The following is a 22,462-nucleotide window of genomic DNA, read 5'->3' as shown; positions in this document are numbered from 1 at the left end:
GTATGATCTTTTGGTCTGTCTTATTGCATATTTGTATTTTCTTTGTGATTGTTTCCATGAATTGAGTGTGTGCTTATCTTTTGTTCTTTTCCATGCTCGTTCAAGTTTCCTGGCTTGTGTTTTTAGTTTTTTCAGTTCGTCGTTGAACCATGGTAACGAGTTATTCTTATGTGATGTTTTTGTTCGTAGCCTAAACATCATGAACTCCTGGGCAAACTCATTCCAATTGAAGCTGAACACTGAAAAAACTCACTGCCTTATCCTCTCTTCTCAACATAACAACTTCAAACCCGCAGCCTTAAACACCCCAGGATACATACTCCCTATCTTAGATAGCCTAAAAATACTCGGAGTAACTATCGACCGCAACCTCACTCTCGAGAGCCAAGTAAAAACGGTAGTACAGAAAATGTTCTACTCAATGTGGAAACTCAAACGGATAAAACCTTTCTTCCTGAGAGATACCTTTCGTAAACTAGTACAATCAATGTTCCTAAGCCACGCAGACTACTGCAACGGAATCTATGCGGGATGCAAAGAACAACTCAGTAAAAAACTCCAGACCACCTAAAACACAGCAGCCAGACTAATATATAGTAAAACTCGATTCGACAGTGCTAAACCCCTCAGAGAAAAGCTGCACTGGCTCCCAATCAAAGAACGGATCATCTTCAAAATCTGCACTTTAGTCCACAAAATCATCTACGGCATAGTCCCAGGATACATGGCAGACCTCATTGATCTACCAACTAGAAACAGACTCGGATCAGCACGATCATACCTAAACCTATATTACCCAAACTGTAAAGGGCTAAAATACAAAACAACTCACGCATCTAGCTTCTACTACATGAGCGCACAACTATGGAATGGACTCCCGTATGCAGTGAAATCAATACATGACCACCTAAACTTCAGGAATCACTGAAAACCCTCCTCTTCAAAAAAGCTTATCTCACCGATCCAACATAAATCCCCACACCCAGCAATACAAGATAATCTATGATTGTACTGGACAATTTATTATCCTCGACCCCATGATGCCTGAAACACTTCTACCTGTGACCATAACACAACCTTGTATTTGTTATCAACCGTAATGGCAATCACCATTACGATACCTTGAAAGCTACACTGAGCCTGCTGAGGTGGGAAAATGTGGGATATAAATGTAACAAATAATAATAATAATTTAGATGTCCAGTCTCCCAGTCTTGTAAGGTCCTCTTGTAATTTTTAACAATCCTCCCGCGATTTAACGACTTTGAATAACTTTGTGTCGTCAGCAAATTTAATTACCTCACTAGTTACTTCCATCTGTAGGTCATTTATAAATATGTTAAAAAGCAGTGGTCCCAGCACAGGCCCCTGTGGAACCCCACTAACTACCCTTCTCCATTGAGAAAACTGACCATTTAACCCTACTGTTTGTTTTCTATCTTTTAACCAGTTTTTAATCCACAATAGGACAGTACCTCCTATCTCATGATTCTGCAATTTCCTCTGGAGTCTTTCATGTCATGTTTGTGACTGCTTTCCATGTGGGTGCTCTCCTTGCCCTCTGGTGGCCAGAACTGGTGGCTGCTATGGACTGTTTTCTGCTGTCTTCCATGTTCCAGACTTCAGTGAGTCCGGTCCGGATTTTCCGGGTTGCCAGACTTGCTCTGCTGGTTTGTCCTTGAACAGCAACCTTACTTGGCTGGTGATGATTGCAGCTGTGGGTCAGCTGCTGATGGGCTTATTAGCTTCCGTGAGCCTTGCTTGCCTTGCCTTGGTATCAAAGGTCTTCCATGAGTTCCTGTTGGTTTGTTCGAGTTCCTGCTCTGAAAGTTTCCTGTGTGTTTGACCCTGCCTGTTCCTGGACATCTCTTGATTTCTGCCTGCCTAAAGCTGTCGGCTGTCACCACTGTTTAAATGGCCCTTCCTCTGTACCTTCGGTCACCCCATTTCCATGGGGATGTAGAGTAGATCTCTGAGGGACGCACTCTGACACGGAGGCAGATGGAAGGGGTCAGAAGGCTCATCTTAAATTTAAGACCCAGGACCTCGGCTATCTGAGTTCTAGTATCTATGTGTATCTTTGGCCACATATTGTCAACCATAATATGTTTGAGAACAGGTGTTAGTTTCTATCGTGAGTGTGTAGGTGCATTGAGGGAAATAGATGTAAGATGCAAAGAATTGATTCAAAGGCTGAAATAGATAAAGATAGAATAAATCTTTATTCTTACCGAATGAAACTTCAATCTGTTACAGACATCAGTCAAATTTTCAGTTCAACCGACCGTAGCTTCGCTGACGGTGACAGGCGTTGGGGAATAACTCCGACTCCTATCCAGATTTGCAACCCTTATATAGCAAATCTCCCCAATACAACTCTATGGAGAGATACTTTTTTTTCCTATTTCTGATTCATGCTCAACCGCAGGTCAGGTGCCCACCTCTCCTTTCCGTTTAGTTATTGCAAATTATTGTGTAATTTCCTTTTTTGTCAACAACTCCTTATATGAAGATATCCTAATATGGACAAATCAGTTTCATATCATCTTGTGATCTGGGTGCCATCTTATAAGGACAGACTCCATCTTATGAACCAAACTTTTTACCATTTCTGCCATTAATTCATTCATCTTAACTCTTACACTGAATTTGAAAGTTGTACTAGGTTTCAATAAGACTCACTAAGCAGTCAAGCCATCATCTGATTTTCAGGCCTAGTCAGTGCTTTTCAGCAGTTTAGGCTATAGATTTCCATCCACCACTATTCCAGTAGGTGGGTCTCACATTGGGACACATATTAACATTAGTTTATGGATTACCCTTGTTTGCCGCCTGCCTTGAGACTTTGCCTGGACCTGATTATTGCTTTTGTTAGCCACCTGCCCAGAGACTTTGCCTGGATGTGCTACTGGATAATGTTTACTGTCTACTATTAAAGCCTCTTCTAGTTATTTTCTGTGGTTCCTGCCTGTTGGGTTCAGCACTGCTTTCTGCTTGGGTGATTTGCCTGCCGCTCCTCGGCAGTGGCCCAAGGGCTCACAAACCTAGGTTCCTGCTGAGAACGTGACACATGAGCAGTGGTGTGCTGGAGCAGGCTCTCACAGGCTCGCAAGAGCCGGTTGTTAAGTTTTTAAGAATTTTGGGAGCCGGTTGTTAAAGTAGGGCCCTCCATGGCTATTTTAACAACTGGCTCCCAAAATGTGGGCTTGGGCCCCCTGCTGAATTCTCTTTTACTTTGCTGGTGGGGATGCTGAGCCCTGCCAGCCAAGTAAATAGACTGCTGCTGCTCCCCACTCCTTGTTTCCAGCTCTGAGCAGCAGGCTGGGACTTCTCCAGCATGTGTGAGAAGTTTCAGCATGCTGCTCAGAGCAAGACGTTGGGAGTGGTGGCAGTCCATTTATTGGCTGCCAGCAAAGGTATGCCTAGCGTGCCCCCACGAAGGGAGGGAGGAGAGAGAGGCAAGTGTTGCTCCCCACCCCACCCCAGCCACCCCTGGCCCTTCCAACTGCAGAGCTGGCTACGTCCCGAGAAAGAGCCTGTTGTTACAAATTTACCAGCTCACCCCTGCACATGAGGTACTTTGTCAAACACCTTCTGAAAATCCAGATACACAATGGGGCTCATTTTCAAAGTACATAAGTACATAAGTACATAAGTAGTGCCATACTGGGAAAGACCAAAGGTCCATCTAGCCCAGCATCCTGTCACCGACAGTGGCCAATCCAGGTCAAGGGCACCTGGCACACTCCCCAAACGTAAAAACATTCCAGACAAGTTATACCTAAAAATGCGGAATTTTTCCAAGTCCATTTAATAGCGGTCTATGGACTTGTCCTTTAGGAATCTATCTAACCCCTTTTTAAACTCCGTCAAGCTAACCGCCCGTACCACGTTCTCCGGCAACGAATTCCAGAGTCTAATTACACGTTGGGTGAAGAAAAATTTTCTCCGATTCGTTTTAAATTTACCACACTGTAGCTTCAACTCATGCCCTCTAGTCCTAGTATTTTTGGATAGCGTGAACAGTCGCTTCACATCCACCCGATCCATTCCACTCATTATTTTATACACTTCTATCATATCTCCCCTCAGCCGTCTCTTCTCCAAGCTGAAAAGCCCTAGCCTTCTCAGCCTCTCTTCATAGGAAAGTCGTCCCATCCCCGCTATCATTTTCGTCGCCCTTCGCTGTACCTTTTCCAATTCTACTATATCTTTTTTGAGATACGGAGACCAGTACTGAACACAATACTCCAGGTGCGGTCGCACCATGGAGCGATACAACGGCATTATAACATCCGCACACCTGGACTCCATACCCTTCCTAATAACACCCAACATTCTATTCGCTTTCCTAGCCGCAGCAGCACACTGAGCAGAAGGTTTCAGCGTATCATCGACGACGACACCCAGATCCCTTTCTTGATCCGTAACTCCTAACGCGGAACCTTGCAAGACGTAGCTATAATTCGGGTTCCTCTTACCCACATGCATCACTTTGCACTTGTCAACATTGAACTTCATCTGCCACTTGCACGCCCATTCTCCCAGTCTCGCAAGGTCCTCCTGTAATCGTTCACATTCCTCCTGCGACTTGACGACCCTGAATAATTTTGTGTAATCGGCGAATTTAATTACCTCACTAGTTATTCCCATCTCTAGGTCATTTATAAATACATTAAAAAGCAACGGACCCAGCACAGACCCCTGCGGGACCCCACTAACTACCCTCCTCCACTGAGAATACTGGCCACGCAATCCTACTCTCTGCTTCCTATCTTTCAACCAGTTCTTAATCCATAATAATACCCTACCTCCGATTCCATGACTCTGCAATTTCTTCAGGAGTCTTTCGTGCGGCACTTTGTCAAACGCCTTCTGAAAATCCAGATATACAATATCAACCGGCTCCCCATTGTCCACATGTTTGCTTACCCCCTCAAAAAAATGCATTAGATTGGTGAGGCAAGACTTCCCTTCACTAAATCCGTGCTGACTTTGTCTCATCAGTCCATGTTTTTGTATATGCTCTGCTTAGACTTACAAAGTTCCATAGGTTCCTATGGAACTTTGTAAGTCTAAGTGCTTTGAAAATATGCCTCAATATCAACTGGCTCACCTTTATCCACACGTTTGTTCACCCTTTCAAAGAAATATAATAGATTGGTGAGGCAAGATTTCCCTTCACTGAATCCATGTTGACTTTGTCTCATTAATCCATGCTTTTGAATATGCTCTGTAATTTTGTTCTCTATAATAGTCTCTACCATTTTGCTCAGCACCAACATCAGACTCACCGGTCTATAATTTCCCGGATCTCCTCTGGAACCTTTTTTAAAAATCGGCGTTACATTGGCCACCCTCCAATCTGCCGTGCATGTTCCCTGGTCATATGCGCTATTCTATACACCACATCTAAATTTAGGCATGATATATAGAATAGCGCTAGGTACGTTAATTGGATGCATTTGGATTTTAGACGCCATTTACAGAATCGGGCCATAAATGGTTAGTGCATGGATAACACGGGAGCCCTTGCCATCTCCTTAATAGGTGGTGGTAAGTGCTCACACATAATTTTTAAAAATGGCTGTGTGCTAATGATAACTTCAGCACATGGCCATAAATTAAATAAATAGAAAATAGGGAGGTTTACGGCTGTGGTAAAAATGGCCTTAGCATGTGGGAAAGACCCACATAAGGGTGCGCTAAGGCCAATTCTTATCACAGCTTAATAACAGGATCCCTTTATCTGGATAGCTATCTGGTTAAAGGTCTGAATATCAATGCTAACCTCTGGCTCCGCCCATGTTCCGCCCATGGGCTATCCTGGCACTATCCAAATAGTGCTGGGGTGGTTAGAGGAAATATTCTGCAGCACTTATCCAGGTAGAAACCAGTATCTCTCCACACTCGTCCTTCCCTACACCCTTTCCCGTGCACTCCGCTCCATGGATAAATCCTTCTTATCTGTTCCCTTCTCCACTACTGCCAACTCCAGACTTCGCGCCTTCTGTCTCGCTGCACCCTACGCCTGGAATAAACTTCCTGAGCCCCTACGTCTTGCCCCATCCTTGGCCACCTTTAAATCTAGACTGAAAGCCCACCTCTTTAACATTGCTTTTGACTCATAACCACTTGTAACCACTCGCCTCCACCTACCCTCCTCTCCTCCTTCCCGTACACATTAATTGATTTGATTTGCTTACTTTATTTTTGTCTATTAGATTGTAAGCTCTTTGAGCAGGGACTGTCTTTCTTCTATGTTTGTGCAGCACTGCGTACGCCTTGTAGCGCTATAGAAATGCTAAATAGTAGTAGTAGTAGTAGTAGGTCCTAACCACAGAAGTGCTTTTGACTATCGGCCCTTTTGTGTTTGCTCTCACTGGATTATTTCAGTTCTTATTATCACTAAAACTACTTTCATGGAGCAGCATTTTAGAAAGGACATCCAACTCAGAATCTGGACGTCCATCTCACATGTATTATAGAACAGTTTGTTCTAAAATACATGTGAGATAGACATCCATGTACTGGACATGTCCAGCATGAACATTCATTTTATAAACTGAAACGTCCAAATTATGAACAGGGCAAAATGAGGAACACGGCCATTTGTGTGGCAACATAAGAACGTCCATCTTAAAAATGGCCACACAGAGTCCATACAGAGCAGAGGGGTAGCCAAATGGTTAGAGCAGTGATTGATCATCAGGGGACCCAGATTCAAATCCCACTTCAGCTATTTGTGACTTAAAAAAAATTGTGAGCACTCCAGGAACAGAAAGATATCTGCTGTATCAGAATGTAGACCACTTCAGTAGCCTTCAGGCTTGCAGGTGTATTATAATTCAAATACAGTAGGTATTTTCTGTCCCTAGAGGGGTCATAGTTATTAAAAAAAAAGTTTGATTTGAACCTGGGTCCCTTGAATTCTCAGTTCACTGCATTGCAGCTGTCATACAGCCTAAATCCCTTGCTGGTTTTTTTTTGTTACATTGTACCCCATGCTTTCCCACTCATGGCAGGCTCAATGCGGCTTATATGGGGCAATAGAGGGTTAAGTGACTTGCCCAGAGTCACAAGGAGCTACCTGTGCCTGAAGTGGGAATTGAACTCAGTTTCCTCAGTTCCCCAGGAACCAAAGTCCACCACCCTAACCACTAGGCCACTCCTCCATTCACATTCAGGGGAGCGATAGGGGGACAGCAACCACTAATGTCAAAATTAGTGCATGGACATTAATTTGGTAAATGGAAAGTCGGCCATTTTCCAACAGTGCCACAAATGGCCTTGGAGCATGGGAAACACCCATATAAGGGGATGCTAAGGCTATGTTTTTAGCACAGTTTAGTAAAGGACCCCTTAGTGGGAGGGAGGGGGAGAAACCTGCGAACTGTATTCTAGAAACTAGAAAAAAACCCTCCCCTCATTCATTATGAAACTCTTTATTAGGTTTGCAGTTTCAGCATTACATTCAGAAGCAGGTCGCACACACAATTTCAAATTACTTCTGTATTCTTATGCTAACTTTTACACATTCTTAATCCTCAAAAGGGCTAACAGGCAATATGGTTACATTAGAAGAGGAAGATTTGAGGTGCCTCAGTTCCTTCTGACTGAAGCTGTGATTGTCTTCTTTGTGTTCAGAAAATGTCTTGTCTTGCAATAACATAGGCAGGCTGCATTCCCTCTCGCTCCCAGCCCTCGCTTTCCCCTAGCGTACTCACAGACAAACATGAGACAGGTTTGGTAATAAATGGCCACAGCTTTTATTGAAAAGACATTAAACAATCCCTAGGAAGCAAACCGGAGCCTTGGGTTTGCCGTTGCGGATGCTTGCGCTCGTCACCATAGCTTATCCAGCTAGAGAGCAAGCATCCCAGCCCATTCTGCGGCCAGCCTTACTCCGCCCCCAGCGTGGCCCAGCCTCCATCTGCCTGGGGCAGCCCCCCATAGACCAGAGCCCCACCTCCCGCGCCGCTCCGCTGCCAACAAGAGGCTCCCTAGCCCTCGTTGGCAGCTTTTATGCTTTCCCCTGTAGCCCTGCCCTTCCGGCTTCCCAACCAACGGCAAGGGGGTCCTTCCTGCCCGCATCATCTCAATCGCCGATGGGGAAGCCGGAAAGGAAGGGTCGCTCTGATGCAGGAGCTGCTGGGCAGCAGCCGCCATGTTATGTGGCGGCTGCTCGGCATGCCCCTCACCGGCCTACCTGAGTTAAAGAGGGAAGAAGGACAGGGGAGGGGAGGATGGGCAACGGACACAAAGGGACAGGTGAGGGAACAGACGGTCCTTTTGAGATAGCCAGCACAGGAGAAGCAGCGCTGATTTCTAGACCCAGCCACGCAGCGCTCACCTTACCTCATTGGGGACGAATTCCGTAGAAGTGCGCTTCCATCGGTGATCCCGGGTCCCATAACACGTGAAATGCATCACCGCAGGGTACATTATAAGTAACCCAAGGTTTTAAAAAAAACACAAAAAAGGGGAGAAAGGAACCCGAGACAACGTGGTGTCCAGTGGGGTGGCGCTGGAAGGCCCAGCGCAGCACGGTGTGGCACTGAGAGTGGTGGTATTTAAGTGGCATTTAGTTATGTTGTTTGGCTGACTGGGTCCCCAAGGGAACGGGGAGAGGCGTAGGAATGATTGTCGCCATGGGCCCTCTATTTATTCGTTCTGGCCATTGGCATCGCGGGTTGCCCCTCTCCATCGAGTTTCTGAGAGCCTGGAGCACCGAGCACGGTCGCCTCGAGGTATGGGAAGGAAAGAAGAGGTGAAGGAAGGAAAGAGATGCGTCACGGGCAGGAGTTGAATTTTTCGCTGCTGGCCTGGGCAATGGGGGGAAGGCACGTTGCATGTCGGGGTGTGCTGCATCACAAAGTGGTAGGTCGGGCAGCGGAAGTACATAACAAGGCAGCTTTCCGTACTGCAGGACGCAACGGGACAGTGGCCGCACTTCGTCCACCACGGGCGTGCATTTGTCTGGCGTCGCATTTGCGAGTACTGCGTTTCAGCACGGGAGCGAGCGTTGCTTTGGGCCCGCGTTCCAGTCAGTTCTTTGGCACGTCGCTCTGCGCTTTGGGAGCACAGAGGTGCCAGTTATGTCCGCCGTGGAGTTGAGAAGTTAAAATCCACCGGCATTGCCATTATTGGCACTTCGGTCGATCGGTCACCTAGGGGCATTCGGCCGGCGTGTGTGTAAAGAGGGGTCCACTTCCTCCTCTTGGGTGGAGCCAGCAAGCCTGCAGGCTCCCAGGGTTCCAGACAGAATGCTGCTGATACTGGACTCAGGCCAAAGTATTTATTATCAAGGCAATTTCATACCAAAAATCATAATATATTCTTCAAAACAAAAGGTACAGTCCTCTTAATATAGTCTTCAAAAGAAAAAAAGGTACAGTCCAGGTCCCAAAATCCCTCAGCAAAAGCTCAGCTCCTCAAGACCTCAGGTCTTCTGTTAGGGCATTAGCTTTCCCTTCCCCCTCCTTCAGAAGGGTTTAGTAAGAGTTTAGCACACTTCCAATATAGCACAACAGTTCAGAACAAATCTTCATGGACAGTCTTTGCACATCGAACCAATACCACAAATCACCTGCCTTTTCACAGCACAGAGGGAACCCTGTAAGGAGCGGGGTTGGCAGTTTCTCCCACCTCTCAGCACCATGCCCAGTGTGGCCTCCTCCACTGCCTTCAAGTGCTGGGCAGGGCAACCTTTGAATTCTCCCACTCCATGGTAGCTGGCTCCTCTCCCTTAGACAGCTGTATTGGCAGGCTACTTCCTTCCTCCACATACTCCATGGAATCTCTCTCTCCATTTGTCTCCCCTCTCTCCTGGTGACTGAAAGAGCCTCCAGGAAATCTGCTCTCTCCTTCTCACAGCTGGGGGGAATTATATACTGATGGCGAAGCCAGGGAAACTGAGCTTCATCCTTCCCTCTCCCTCTAGTGGGGAAGGGAGTAACAGGCTCACCCTGCCTCGAGCCATTGCTCCCCCTGCTGGGGCTGGGAATCTATTCCATTTTTTTAGGACTACTTTCTTCTCTCATTCTTGCAAGGACTTCTGGGACCCGTAGTTCTGGGCTCAACTGCTTCACTGGGGAATCTCTGGGGCTTGCCTTGTCACAGTGGACACATTGTTACAGTGCCTGGGGCGGGCACTAACAGGTTCTTCCCTCCTGCTATCAAGCACACAACCGAGTGGCCAGCGGGCAGAGCGTGCGTAGTCGTTCCTGCGTGCTATGAGCGGTAGGCAAATTCAAACTGCTCCCTGCTTGCTTCCTGCAAGGAAAAGTGCTTGATAACTGCAGTTCCCAATAAGAACCAACAGATGGCAGCAGAGTAATAGCACAGAGAATGTCACAGAGAAAAAGGGACAACATTGTCTGGTTTTGTCCGCTCTTTCTTTCTCTCTCTGCTTCTAATTCTTGACACATTTAAAATCCAGTAGGCGTTCACACCATTCCCTGGCCAATGGCAGCATATTGTAAACAAGCAGAAATCCCCCCCTCCCCCCCCCCCAAAAAAAATAAAAAAAATAAAAATATAGGGTTAGACGTGTAGGAGGAGTTTACTTACCGGCCAGTCTACATGTAAGTAATGCAGGCAAGTTCAAGTAATGATCAATTCTTTTAGTCTCTCCATTGCAGAAATGCCCTCTCAGAGGAACAGAAGGCAATCGGCAGCGGATAAAGCCGCCACACAGGCGAAAAAGACTACGGCGAAAAAACAGAATGTAGCCAAGCAGAAGAAATCCATGCGAGAACCTAGAACCAACGCCAGAGTGGGACACAGTGGTGTAGCCACAAGTGGGCCTGGATGGGCCAGGGGCCACCCGTTTAGGGCTGAGGCCCACCCAACAGTAGCATATGTTTAGTGGTAGCTGGTGGGTATCCCAAGCTCCACCAGTTGAAGCTGATGGTAACAAAAACACTACTCTCCATGATACCGGCACCTGTGCATGCTCAGTTTTCAGCGCATGCCTGCTGCAGACTACTACTAAGGTGGAAAGAAGTGTTTTCCTGCTAGCTGAGATATTTTTTTCGTGGTGGTGGGGGGAGAACACTTGGTGCCCACCCACTTCTTGCCTAGGCCCACCTAAAATCTGTTGTCTGGCTACGCCCCTGGACAGAGATCAGAAGAAGCTCAAGGACAACCAGCTGGGAACTGGGGGTGGGGGATGGGGAGAGGAAGAATCCCTTCAGGGCTCCAGTAAACAAAACCTGTCAGAGAAATAGAAATAGAAACTGAAGTGAAAGATATCAGAGATTCAAATTTCCCAAAACTGATATATTACAATTTGTAAATTCAGAAAAAAAAAAACTTTTTTCTACCTTTGTTGTCTGAGCATTGCTTTGGTCCCAGTGTCTCTCCTGCTTTTCTCTGTTTCTCCCAGAGTCTCCTGTCCTTTTGACATTTCTTCTCTTTCTTTGTCCAACATCCAACTTCCCTCTGTGTCCCTTATCAATCCCTGTTCAGCATATTTCCTCTGTGTCCCTTTCTCTATCCTCCTCTCTCTGTTCAGCATCTCTCCTCTGTGTTCCTATCTTACTCTGCTCAGCATCCCATCTGTGTCCCTATACCTCCCCTTTTGTTCAGCATCGCCCCTCTGTGTCCCTGTCCCTTTGCTCCCTCCATGCCCAGCATGTTTTGAAGGTTTTGCCAGAAATTTGTGATCAGTCTTGCCTCTTCATTAGGAAATGCTCACCTTTTTGTTGTTACATTTGTACCCCGCGCTTTCCCACTCATGGCAGGCTCAATGCAGCTTACATGGGGCAATGGAGGGTTAAGTGACTTGCCCAGAGTCACAAGGAGCTGCCTGTGCCTGAAGTGGGAATCAAACTCAGTTCCTCAGTTCCCCAGGACCAAAGTCCACCCCCCTAACCACTAGGCCACTCATGTGATATTGCTTTGTAGTTTAAATCACAGATAAGTCAGGTTGTGAAATCTTGTTTTTATTATTTGCGAATGCTTAGACAATTGTCCATTTTGACTAAAGACAACTTTGTTAAAATTAGTTCATGCTTTTATCACTAGTAGGTTAGCTTATTGCAGTTTATTGTTGATTGGCTCGAGTAAGGCGAGTTTACAGAGATTACAACTTGTGCACAGTATAGCTGCACAGCTTATTACTGGAGCCAAAATTATTGAGCATATTACTCCTATCTTATTTTAAATACCTAAGTGGCATAAATGCTCAGGAGATGAGTTTCTTTCAATTGAACGGAAGCTGTGGAATGAGAGGACACAGGATGAAGGTGAAAGGGGATAGACTCAGAAGTAACCTGAAGAAATATTTCTTCACAGAAAGGGTGGTGAATTCGTAGAATGACCTACCGGTGGAAGTGGTGGAGATGAAAACAGTATCTGAATTTAAGAGGGCTTGGACAAAGGAGTGATAGGGAGAGTAGATGGCATGGATGGGCAGACTGGATAAGCCATATGGTCTTTATCTGCCTACATTTTCCTATGTTTTAAGTCCTTGCTTCACCTTGACTCTGTCCTCCCGCCCCCCTCCGGACTACCTCAGCACTAATTGGATAATGCCCTGGCAATCAGAAAACATATTCAGCAGCACTGCCAATTACGTGCTGCTGAATGTGTGCTCTGCAGTAGATTTAATCAGCTAGGATCATTCCTATCTGGTTATCCCTTTTAAATATCAGGCAGTATTTTATGAAATATGTGGATAAATTTACTTCCTAACGTGTACGCCTGCTGATGAGCCCTAACTACGTCATTCCATCCCGTTTGTGATTTTCATCGCCATTCTCTGTACTTTTTCTAATTCCACTATATCTTTTTTTAGATGTGGTGACCAGAATTGCACACAGTATTCGAGGTGCAGTCGCACCATGGAGTGATATAAAGGCATTATAACATTCTCAATTTTGTTTTCCATTCCTTTCCTAACAATACCTAACATTCTATTTGTTTTCTTAGCCGCCGCTGCACACTGAGCAGAGGCAGGGCCAGCGCAACCCGGTAAGCACGGTAAGCATGACAGGGGGGCGCCGACCTCTGGAGGGCACCACATACCATGCTTACCACTGCCTGGAGAGGTCCTCACGATTCTCACCTGACTGCCCTCAGCTTCCCACAACAGCCCTCCTTTCCTTCCTGCTGCCCTGTCTTTAAAACAGCGTCGGCAGCGAAAGAGATCGGCTCGCCTCCAGCCTTCCCTTCCCTTTCAGTGTCCCTCCCTCATGGAAAGAGGAAATTACATCAGAGGAGGGCGGGACACTGAGAGGGAAGGGAAGGCTGGAGGCTAGCCGATCCGAGCTTGACGCTTTCGCTGCCAACACTGTGACTTCAGGTAAAATAAAATTTTTAAAAGGAAGGGCGGCAGGAAGGAAAGGATGGCTGTTGTGGGAGAAGAGGGTGGGCAGGTGAGGGCTGGGGTTTAACTGGAACTTGGGGGGTTAGAAGGAGGGCAGGTGGGGGCTGGGGTGAGTCAATGGAAATGAATGGGAGGGGAGGGGAGGGCAGAGGAGAATCGCTGGACATGAATGGGATGGGAGGAGAGAGAGGAGAAATTGCTGGGCATGGATGGGAGGGGAGGGCAGAGGAGAATCACTGGACATGGAGGGGAGGGTAGGGGAGAAAGGAGAAATCACTGGACAAGGAGGGGAGGGCAGGGGAGAGAGGAGAATTGCTGTATATGGATGGAGGAGAAGACAGGGAAGAGAGAAGAGTTGCTGAACATGGATGGATGGGAGGGAAGGAGAAATGCAAGACATAGATGGAGGAGAGGGAAGACAGGAAGGAGATGCACATGGATGGAGGGGAGGGATAGAGGAGGAATGCTGGATATGGATGGAGTGGAGTGCCGGGAAGAGAGGAGAAATGTTGGATAGGGATGGAGGGAAAGTCAGAGAAAGGAGATGCATATGGATGGAGGGGAAGGGAGAGAGAAATGTTGGACATGGATGGAGGGGAAGGAAGACAGAGAAGGAGATGCACATGGATGGAGGGGAGAGAGGAGAAATTCTGGACATGGAGGGGAGGGAAGACAGGAAGGAGATGCACATGGATGGAGGGGAGGGAAGACAGAGGAGGAGATGTACATGGATGAAGGGGAGAAAGGATAAATTCTGGACATGGATAGAGGGGAGGGAAGACAGAGGAGGAGATGCACATGGATATGGGGGAGAGGAGAAATGCTAGACATGGATGGAGGGGAGGGAAGATAGAGGAAGGAAATGCACATGGATGGAGGGGAAGAGGAGATATGCTGGACATGGATGAAGGGGAGGAAAGAGAGAGAGGAAGTAAGATGAACATGGATGGAGGGGAGGAGAGAGAGGAGAAATGGTGGACATGGATGGAGGGGAGGAGAGGAAAAATGCTGGACATGGATGGAGGGGGAGGGAAAAAGAGGAAGGAGATGCATTCTGTTAGGTTCTGAAATTTTGATAACATATTGTTTCAGGTTTGGCAAGACTGTTCTCCAAATTCCTGGTCTGTATGCTAATTTGGTTTGTGTCATTTTGGGTATACTGGAGCTGTAACAGCTTACAGAAATGATTTATAATGAAAAAAACACAAGTTATTCTATACTGGTGTAATATTTTCAATGATGCCTGTTTATATGTGCCATGGCAGGTAAAAGGGGTGTGGCTACTGCAGGGTGTGGCTACTGTAGGGGCGGAGCCATAGTTACTCCGCTCCTGGATGGGTAGGGGGCGCTGACTAAAAGGCTGCAGGAGGGCGCCAGAAACCCTAGAACCGACCCTGAGCAGAGGGTTTCAACAAATCATTAATGATGACATCTAGATCCTTTTCCTGGTCGGTGACTTCTAATGTGGAACCTTGCATCACGTAGCTATAGTTTGGGTTCCTCTTTCCCACATGCATCACTTTGCACTTGCTCACATTAAACGTCATCTGCCATTGGGATGTCCAGTCTCCCAGTCTAGTAAAGTCCTCCTGCAATTTTTCACAATCCTCTTGTAATTTAACAACTTTGAATAACTTTGTGTCAACAGCAAATTCAATTATCTCACTAGTTATTCTCATCTCTAGATCATTTATAAATATGTTTAAAAGCAGCAGACCCATCCCAGACCCTTACCCTTCTCTATTGAGAATGCTGACCTTTTAACCCTACTCTCTGTTTTCTTTTAACCAGTTTTTAATCCGCAATAGGACACTACCTTCTATTCCATGACTTTCCAATTTCCTCAGGAGTCTTTCATGAAGTACTTTGTCAAATGCCTTTTGAAAATCCAGATACACAATCAGGGGAATTTTCGAAAGAGAAGGGCAGCCATCTTCTGACACAAATCGGAGATGGCGTCCTTCTCTCAGGGTCACCCAAATCGGCATAATCGAAAGCCGATTTTGGCGTCCTCAACTGCTTTCCATCGCGGGGACGACCAAGTCACGGGGGCGTGTCGGCACAGGTACGAAGGTGGGACTGGGTGTGATTAAGGGAGTGGGTGTCCTCGGCTGATAATGGAAAAAAGAAGGGCGTCCCTGACGAGCATTTGGCCGACTTTACTTGGTCTATTTTTTTTTTCATGACCAAGCCTCGAAAAGGTGCCCGAACTGACCAGATGACCACTGGAGGGAAATCGGGGATGACATCCCCTTACTCCCCAGTGGTCACCAACCCCCTCCCACCCCCCCCCAAAAAAATTAAAACATTTTTTTCCAGCCTCTATGCCAGCCTCAAATGTCAGATATACCCAGCTCCATCACAGCAGTATGCATGTCCCTGGAGCAGTTTTAGTGGGTACTGCAGTGTACTTCAGGCAGGCGGAACCAGGCCCATCCCCCCCTTCTACCTGTTACACTTGTGGTGGTAAATGTGAGCCCTTTAAAACCCACCACAAACCCACTGTACCCACATGTAGGTGCCCCCCTCATCCCTAATGGCTATGGTAGTGGTGGTACAGTTGTGGGGAGTGGGTTTTGGGGGGGGGGGCTTGGGGGGCTCAACACATAAGGTAAGGGAGCTATGCACCTGGAAGCTTTTTCTGAAGTCCACTGCAGTGCCCCCTAGGGTGCCCGGTTGGTGTCCTGGCATGTCAGGGGGACCAGTGCACTATGAATGCTGGCTCCTCCCATGACTAAATGACTGGATTTGGTCATTTTTGAGATGGGCATCCTCAGTTTCCATTATCGCCAAAAATTGGGGACGACCATCTCTAAGGTCGGCGATCTCAACATTTAGTTTAACCATCTCTAAGGTCGACCTAAATGTTGAGATTTGGGCGGCCCTGGCCGTATTATTGAAACAAAAGATGGATGCCCATCTTGTTTCGATAATACGGGTTTTCCCACCCCTTCGTGGCACCATCCTTACAGATGGGCGCCCTTAGAGATGGTTGTCCCCGTTCGAAAATGCCCCTCCACATCAACTGGCTCACCTTTATCCACATGTTTATTCACCCCTTTAAAAAAATGTAGTAGATTGGTGAGGCAACATTTCCATTGACTAAATCCATGTTGACTTTGTCTCACTATTCCATACTTAATTTTGTTCTTTATAATAGTCTCTACCATTTTGTCCAGCATTGATGTCAGACTCACCGCCTATAATTTCCTGGATAACCTCTGGAACCCATTCAAAAAATTGGCGTTACATTGCCCACCCTCCAATCTTCCGGTACCATGCATGATTTTAAAGATAAGTTCCATATTACTTAATATCTCTGCAAGTTCATTTTTCAGTTCTATCAGTACTCTGGGATGTATACCATCCAGTCCAGGCAATTTGCTACTCTTGTCAAATTGCCCCACTGCATCTTCCAGGTTATAGAGATTTGTTCCAGTTCTCTGAGTCATCAGCATTGAATACCATTTCTGGCACTGGTATCTCTCCCACATCTTTCTTGGTGAAAAATGAAACAAAGAATTCATTTAATCTCTCCGCTCTGGCCTTATATTCCCTGAGTGCCCCTTAAACCCCTCGGTCATCTAGCATCCAATTGATTGCTTGTACCACCTTCTTGCTTCTAATATACCTAAATAAGTTTTTACTATGTGCTTTTGCCTCCAAAGCAATCTTCTTTTCAAAGTCTCTCTTTGCCTTCCTTATCAGCGCTTTGCATTGACTTGCCATTCCTTATGCTGTTTCCTATTATTTTCAGTCAGATCCTTCTTCTATCTTCTGAAGGATTTTCTTTTAGCTCTAATAGCTTCCTTCACCTCACTTTTTAACTATGCTGGCTGTCGTTTGGCCTTCCTTCCTCCTTTTTTCATACATGGAATATATCTGGTCTGGCTTCCAGGATGGTATTTTTGAATGGCATCCATGCCTGATGTAAATTTTTGTCCTTTGCAGCTGCTCCTCTACATGTTTTTACTTTTTTAACCTTTCTTCTCATTTTATCATAGTCTCCTTTTTGAAAGTTAAATGCTAAAGCATTGGAGGGTCATTTTACTAAGGTGCGCTGAAAAATGGCCTGTGGTAGTATAGACGTGTGTTCTGGGCGAGAGCAGAATTATTTTTAGTGCGTCTAAAAAAATGCCTTTTTAAAAATTTTTGCCGAAAATGGACGTGTGGCAAAATGAAAATTGCCCGCGTTACCATTTTGGGTCTGAGACGTTACCCGCAAGCCATTGACCCTAGCGGTAAGGTCTCACATGGTAACCGGGCAGTAATGGTCTACACTCATCAAATTCCACTTCACGCGTGTAGCTGCCGCGTGTCAGAAAATAAAAATATTTTTCAGAAGCGTGTAGTGGACGCATGCCAAAATTGAAATTACCACAAGGCCACGCGGTACTGGGTGGTAACTCCAATTTGCACACATTAGGGGTATGTAGGTGCCTACGAGGCTTAGTAAAAGGGCCCTGGATTTCCTGTGTACTTACTTCAAAGATGATATCAAATCTGATCATTTTATGATCACTGTTATCAAGTGGTTCCCAGCACCATTTCCTCCTGCACCAGATCATGTGCTCCTCTAAGGACTAGGTCTAGAATTGTTCCCCCTGTTGTTGGTTCCTTAACCAGCTTTCCCATAAAGCAGTCCTTGATTCATCAATGAATTTTATCTCCCTAGCATACTCTGATCTTACATTTATCTAGTCAATATCGGGATAATTGAAATCACCCATTATTATTGTGTTCCCCAGTTTGTTAGTCCTTCCTAATTTCTGATAACATTTCTGCATCTGTCTCTTCATCTTGGCCAGGTGAATGGTAGTACACTCCTATCACTATCCTTTTCCTTCCCCTTTGCACATGGAATTTCTATCCATAGGAATTCTAAGCAGGGCGCCAAGAGACGAGCTGGCCTGGGGTAGGGCCACTGCAGTCCCCCCCCCACTCAGACAGCTGCCCCCCACTCAGGCCACCCCCCCCCGGCCCCCACACGCGAGCCAACCGTCTTGTAAATTATCAACCTGCAGGATGGGGTTTAGTACCTTTATCGATAACATGATGACTCTACCGCAGCATCTGCAGACTAGTACTCTCCCTCTGAGGGAACCGGATTGGACCGGTTGCCTGTCTCCTGCTGTGCTGCTACTCATGCTGTGTGATGGCTGGGACTCAGTTATCATATTAATGCATTAACCCTGAGTTTCGCTGCTGCCGCCACAGCCCACAGATCATTCCTGCTGTGCCTCATAGTATGGAAACAAGAAGTGACAGTGTCAGGAGGAGGCAGCATGAGCGAGGCAGGAGGAAGAAGGATGAGGACTTGCAATGGCACTGCAGCAGAGAACACAATGCGACATGTTACGTGTTAATGCAATAACCCAAGAAACCAATGAATGCATTGCAACCTTCTTTCTTCTGCCTGCTTGGCTCGGCTGCCAGCGCCACCCAAGACCACCGGGAAGCCTTGCCAAATGCCGATACACTGACGCAGCAGCAGTGCCGAGCCCCCCTTGGAGGCCAGGCCCGGGGAATATTGCCCCCCTGCCCCCCCCCTCGGTGGTCCTGATTGTAAGATGTCTATCTTTTCATTTAGTGCAATATATTCTAACTCTCCCATTTTATTTCTTAGTCTTCTGGCATTTGCATACAGACATTTTGAAACAATGTTTGATGTTCCTGTTTACAACTTGCTCAGCAGTTTGACCGTGATAATTTGCAATCTTGAAAATCTGTCTGCTCTTTATTTAAAGCTACCTGGTCTACTATGGTCTCTATTGCTACCTCGCTATTGGGATGCCTTACCTTCCTGTTTGGTGACATCTTTTAAAGATACCTGGTCCAAACCATGCGTTTCCCCCTCCCTGCCCATCTTCAAGTCTTTGCTTAAAGCCCACCTCTTCAATGCTGCGTTTGGCACCTAACTCTTTCAGGAAATCCAGACTGTCCCAATTTGACCGCCCCTATCAGACTTACTGTTCACATGTCCTTTAGATTGTAAGCTCTTTGAGCAGGGACTGTCCTTCTATGTTAAATTGTACAGCGCTGCGTAACCCTAGTAGCGCTTTAGAAATGTTAAGTAGTAGTAGTAGTAGTAGTAGTTTTTGAGCCACTATCAGCCTTCCCCCAGTTTCTAGTTTAAAAGCTGATCTATCTCCTGTTGATGCCAGCAGCCTGGTTCCACCGTGGTTAAGGTGGAGCCCATCTTTCCAGTATAGGCTCCCCTTCCCCAGAATGTTGCTCAGTTCTTAGCAAATCTCAAATCATCCTCCTTGCACCGTCACCTCATCCATGCATTAAGACTCTGGAGCTCTGCCTGTCTTTAGGGTCCAGTGCATGGAACGAGGAGCACTTCTGAAAATGCTACCCTGGAGGTTCTGGATTTGATCTTTCTACCTAAGAGCTAAGGTTAAAAAGTCTAAATTGAGGCTTCCTGTGCCTATTAGCTGTGCTTTATACTGATACTATAGTAACTGTAAAACACCCCCTTTAAATGCTAGCCTATGGAACTGTAACAGAGACTTTATATGCTAAAAAAAATCTATTCCTTAAACTTCATTGCTAAGTGAGCAGAGTAACTTAAAATAAAGTCCCTGAGGTTACCTATTTAATTCTAAGTCTACCTTTCCCAAAGTTTAAAAACAATTTCCCAGTAAATTCTTACCCAAGAAGATCTCTCCCTCCTGGAAGTCTTCTCACAGCACCTCTTCTGGACTGAGGAGAATTTAGCCCTGCCTTACTTATATGTGCTTCCTTGGTGATTCACACTGCAATCAATGTGCCAATAGGGCCCTTTGAATCTATTTTCTTTAATCAGTCACTGTGGTTTGATTGACAGATAACTGAACACAGCATTTATCTTGCTGCCTAAAAGGTAAACTCATGCAAAGGCTCTCTGTAACGTTTTCTTTCTCTAGCAAATAATTGTAGCTAGATATTCACAAGTATGAGCCCTACACATGGGTCACATAAATGTTAAGATAACATGTATAAAATCAGATTCCACCCATGTTCTGCTTACACTCCACCCAACAACAGGTCTTTACGTGGGTCACTTAAATGTTAGAGTGTAGAGTACATGCCTAAATCATGACTCTGCCCATGCTCTGCCCACTCTCCACTTCATAACAGGCCTATATATGGGTTGCATAAAGGTTACAGTGTAGAGTACATTTGTAAAACGTGACTCTGTCCATGCTGTGCTCACACTGTGCCTCACAACAGGCCTACATCATGTTAGAGCATAGAGTACATATGTAAATCAGACTCCATCATGCTCTACTCACACTCTACCCCACATGAGGCCTACATGTGGGTGACATAACAGTATGCTTCTTCTTGTCATGGCACATAATCCCTGCAGTAACTTTATCAAGGCCTTTAAAAAATTACTACCTGTGTGTCTTTTTGTTTGCTTTCTCTTTTGTTGATATCTTCACTATGATGTTAATCTTCAATTCTGACATACCAGCTCTTTATCAAGCTACACTTTTATTTTCAGCTTCTCATAGAAATGACAACAGGAGACTTTTTTTAACAGTTCTGAAAAGTACCAATGAGAAAGATGGTTTTTTTTTGAGGGTGGGGGGGGGGGGGGGGGGGGGGGGGGTGAGGGGGGGGGGGGGGGGGTGGGGGGGGGGGGGGGGGGGGGGGGGGGGGGGGGGGGGGGGGGGGGGGGGGGGGTGGTGGGGGTGGGGGGGGGTGGGGGTAGTGAAGAAGTATCTTCACATGAATGTAATTTAATATTATTCACAAGGTTGGAAATACAGTTTTAAATGCCCTAGAATGAATTTTTGTTATGTGACCAAATGTATTCATGTTGAAATTAGCAGTCCCAGTGAACATAGGATATTAATTCAAATCTGAAATGCTGGCATAGCTTATGTCATAGCGTATCCATATAAAATTATCCCTGCTGTTCCTGTTTTCAGACGTGAATGCATAAGTTAAGTGGAAAGAAGCTGAATTTCAGCAATCTCACTATAACTTCTGACCTCTTTCCTAGACTGCTCCTAATCCTGTCTCATATTACATGGTAGGGCTCGGGGGGGGGGGGGGGGGGGGGGGGTGGGGTCAATGGTTTTTCCTCCTAGGTTTGGGGTTTTTTTTTACACTTGACCGGTGAGCACTGGGTCCTTTTTGAATAAAATGGACCAATGATAAGATTAGTGTTTGGCGCTCATTTAAATATTGAGCAAAGTGTGATGTCTTGAGGACCAGTCAAGCTTGGAAGCATTGAGGGCCAATTGGATAAAGTAGTAATTTAGACATTTGCTGGGACAGCAATACTCAAGTACCAACTGGGAAATAGAATAAGGAACATCATGAGTGGGAAAAGCGCGGGGTACAAATGTAATAAAAATAAAAATAAATATGGTTAAAATTTAGTCATATGAGGCTAGATTCTATAAATGGCACCTAAAAAATTGGGCGTGGAACCCCCCCCCCCCTGCTTAAGCGGTATTCTATAAGCCATGCCTAAAGTTTGTCGTGGTTTACAGAATACACACTTGAGTGAAGAGTCGTGCGTAACAGGGGCGTAGCCACACAACAGCTTTGGGTGGGCCTAGGCAAGAATTGGGTGGGCACCAAGTGTTCTCCCACCCTCCCAAAAAAAAATTATCTTAGCTGGTGGGAAAACGCTTCTTTCCACCTTGGCAGCAGGCATGTACTGAAAACTTAGCATGTGCAGGTGCCGGTGTCGTGGAGAGTAGCGTTTTCGTTACCATCAGGGGAAATCTTCAGCTGGCGGAGCTTGGGATTCCCACCAGTTACCACTAAACATGTGCTACTGTTGGGTGGGCCTGAGCCATAAGGCCCACCCAAGCCCACCTGTGGCTATGCCACTGGTGCGTAAATTTAGGTGTGGTCATTTGCACCAACGAAAATGTCATGCAAATGCCCGTGCCTAAATTTTTGTAACCCGGGTCTCACCCATGTGCTAGCTTCGGCCCCGGCCACAAAGCAGATAGGTCAGTTCAGTTTCACATTCAGGGCCAGTCTCACCTCACTCATCCATTCCAATTCACCTGCAGTCAAGTTTGGAAGTGGGTCTATGGGGGTTTGGGAGGCACTTGTACCCTCATGCCCTCAGCTTATGCAAACTCAAACTGTGCATGTTTTCCAACTCTGCAA

General features: G+C 46.2%; 1 protein-coding gene across 2 annotated transcripts in view; it reads right to left on the bottom strand.

Annotated features, from left to right (window-relative positions):
* GPR132 (G protein-coupled receptor 132) overlaps window positions 1-22,462 on the bottom strand; it is a 79,198-nt gene that overhangs the window by 26,757 nt on the left and 29,979 nt on the right. The window contains exon 1 of one of the 2 annotated variants that reach the window (XM_030215056.1): window positions 8,359-8,413. The exons of the other annotated variant lie outside the window; for it this stretch is intronic. The gene's annotated coding sequence lies outside the window, so the exon portion shown is untranslated. Of the gene's footprint in view, window positions 1-8,358; window positions 8,414-22,462 lie in introns of those variants that run through there. 2 annotated transcript variants of the gene reach the window in all.

This window comes from Microcaecilia unicolor, chromosome 9, assembly GCF_901765095.1.
Source record: "Microcaecilia unicolor chromosome 9, aMicUni1.1, whole genome shotgun sequence".
NCBI lineage: Eukaryota > Metazoa > Chordata > Amphibia > Gymnophiona > Siphonopidae > Microcaecilia > Microcaecilia unicolor.
This window is presented reverse-complemented; position numbering and strand designations above follow the sequence as displayed.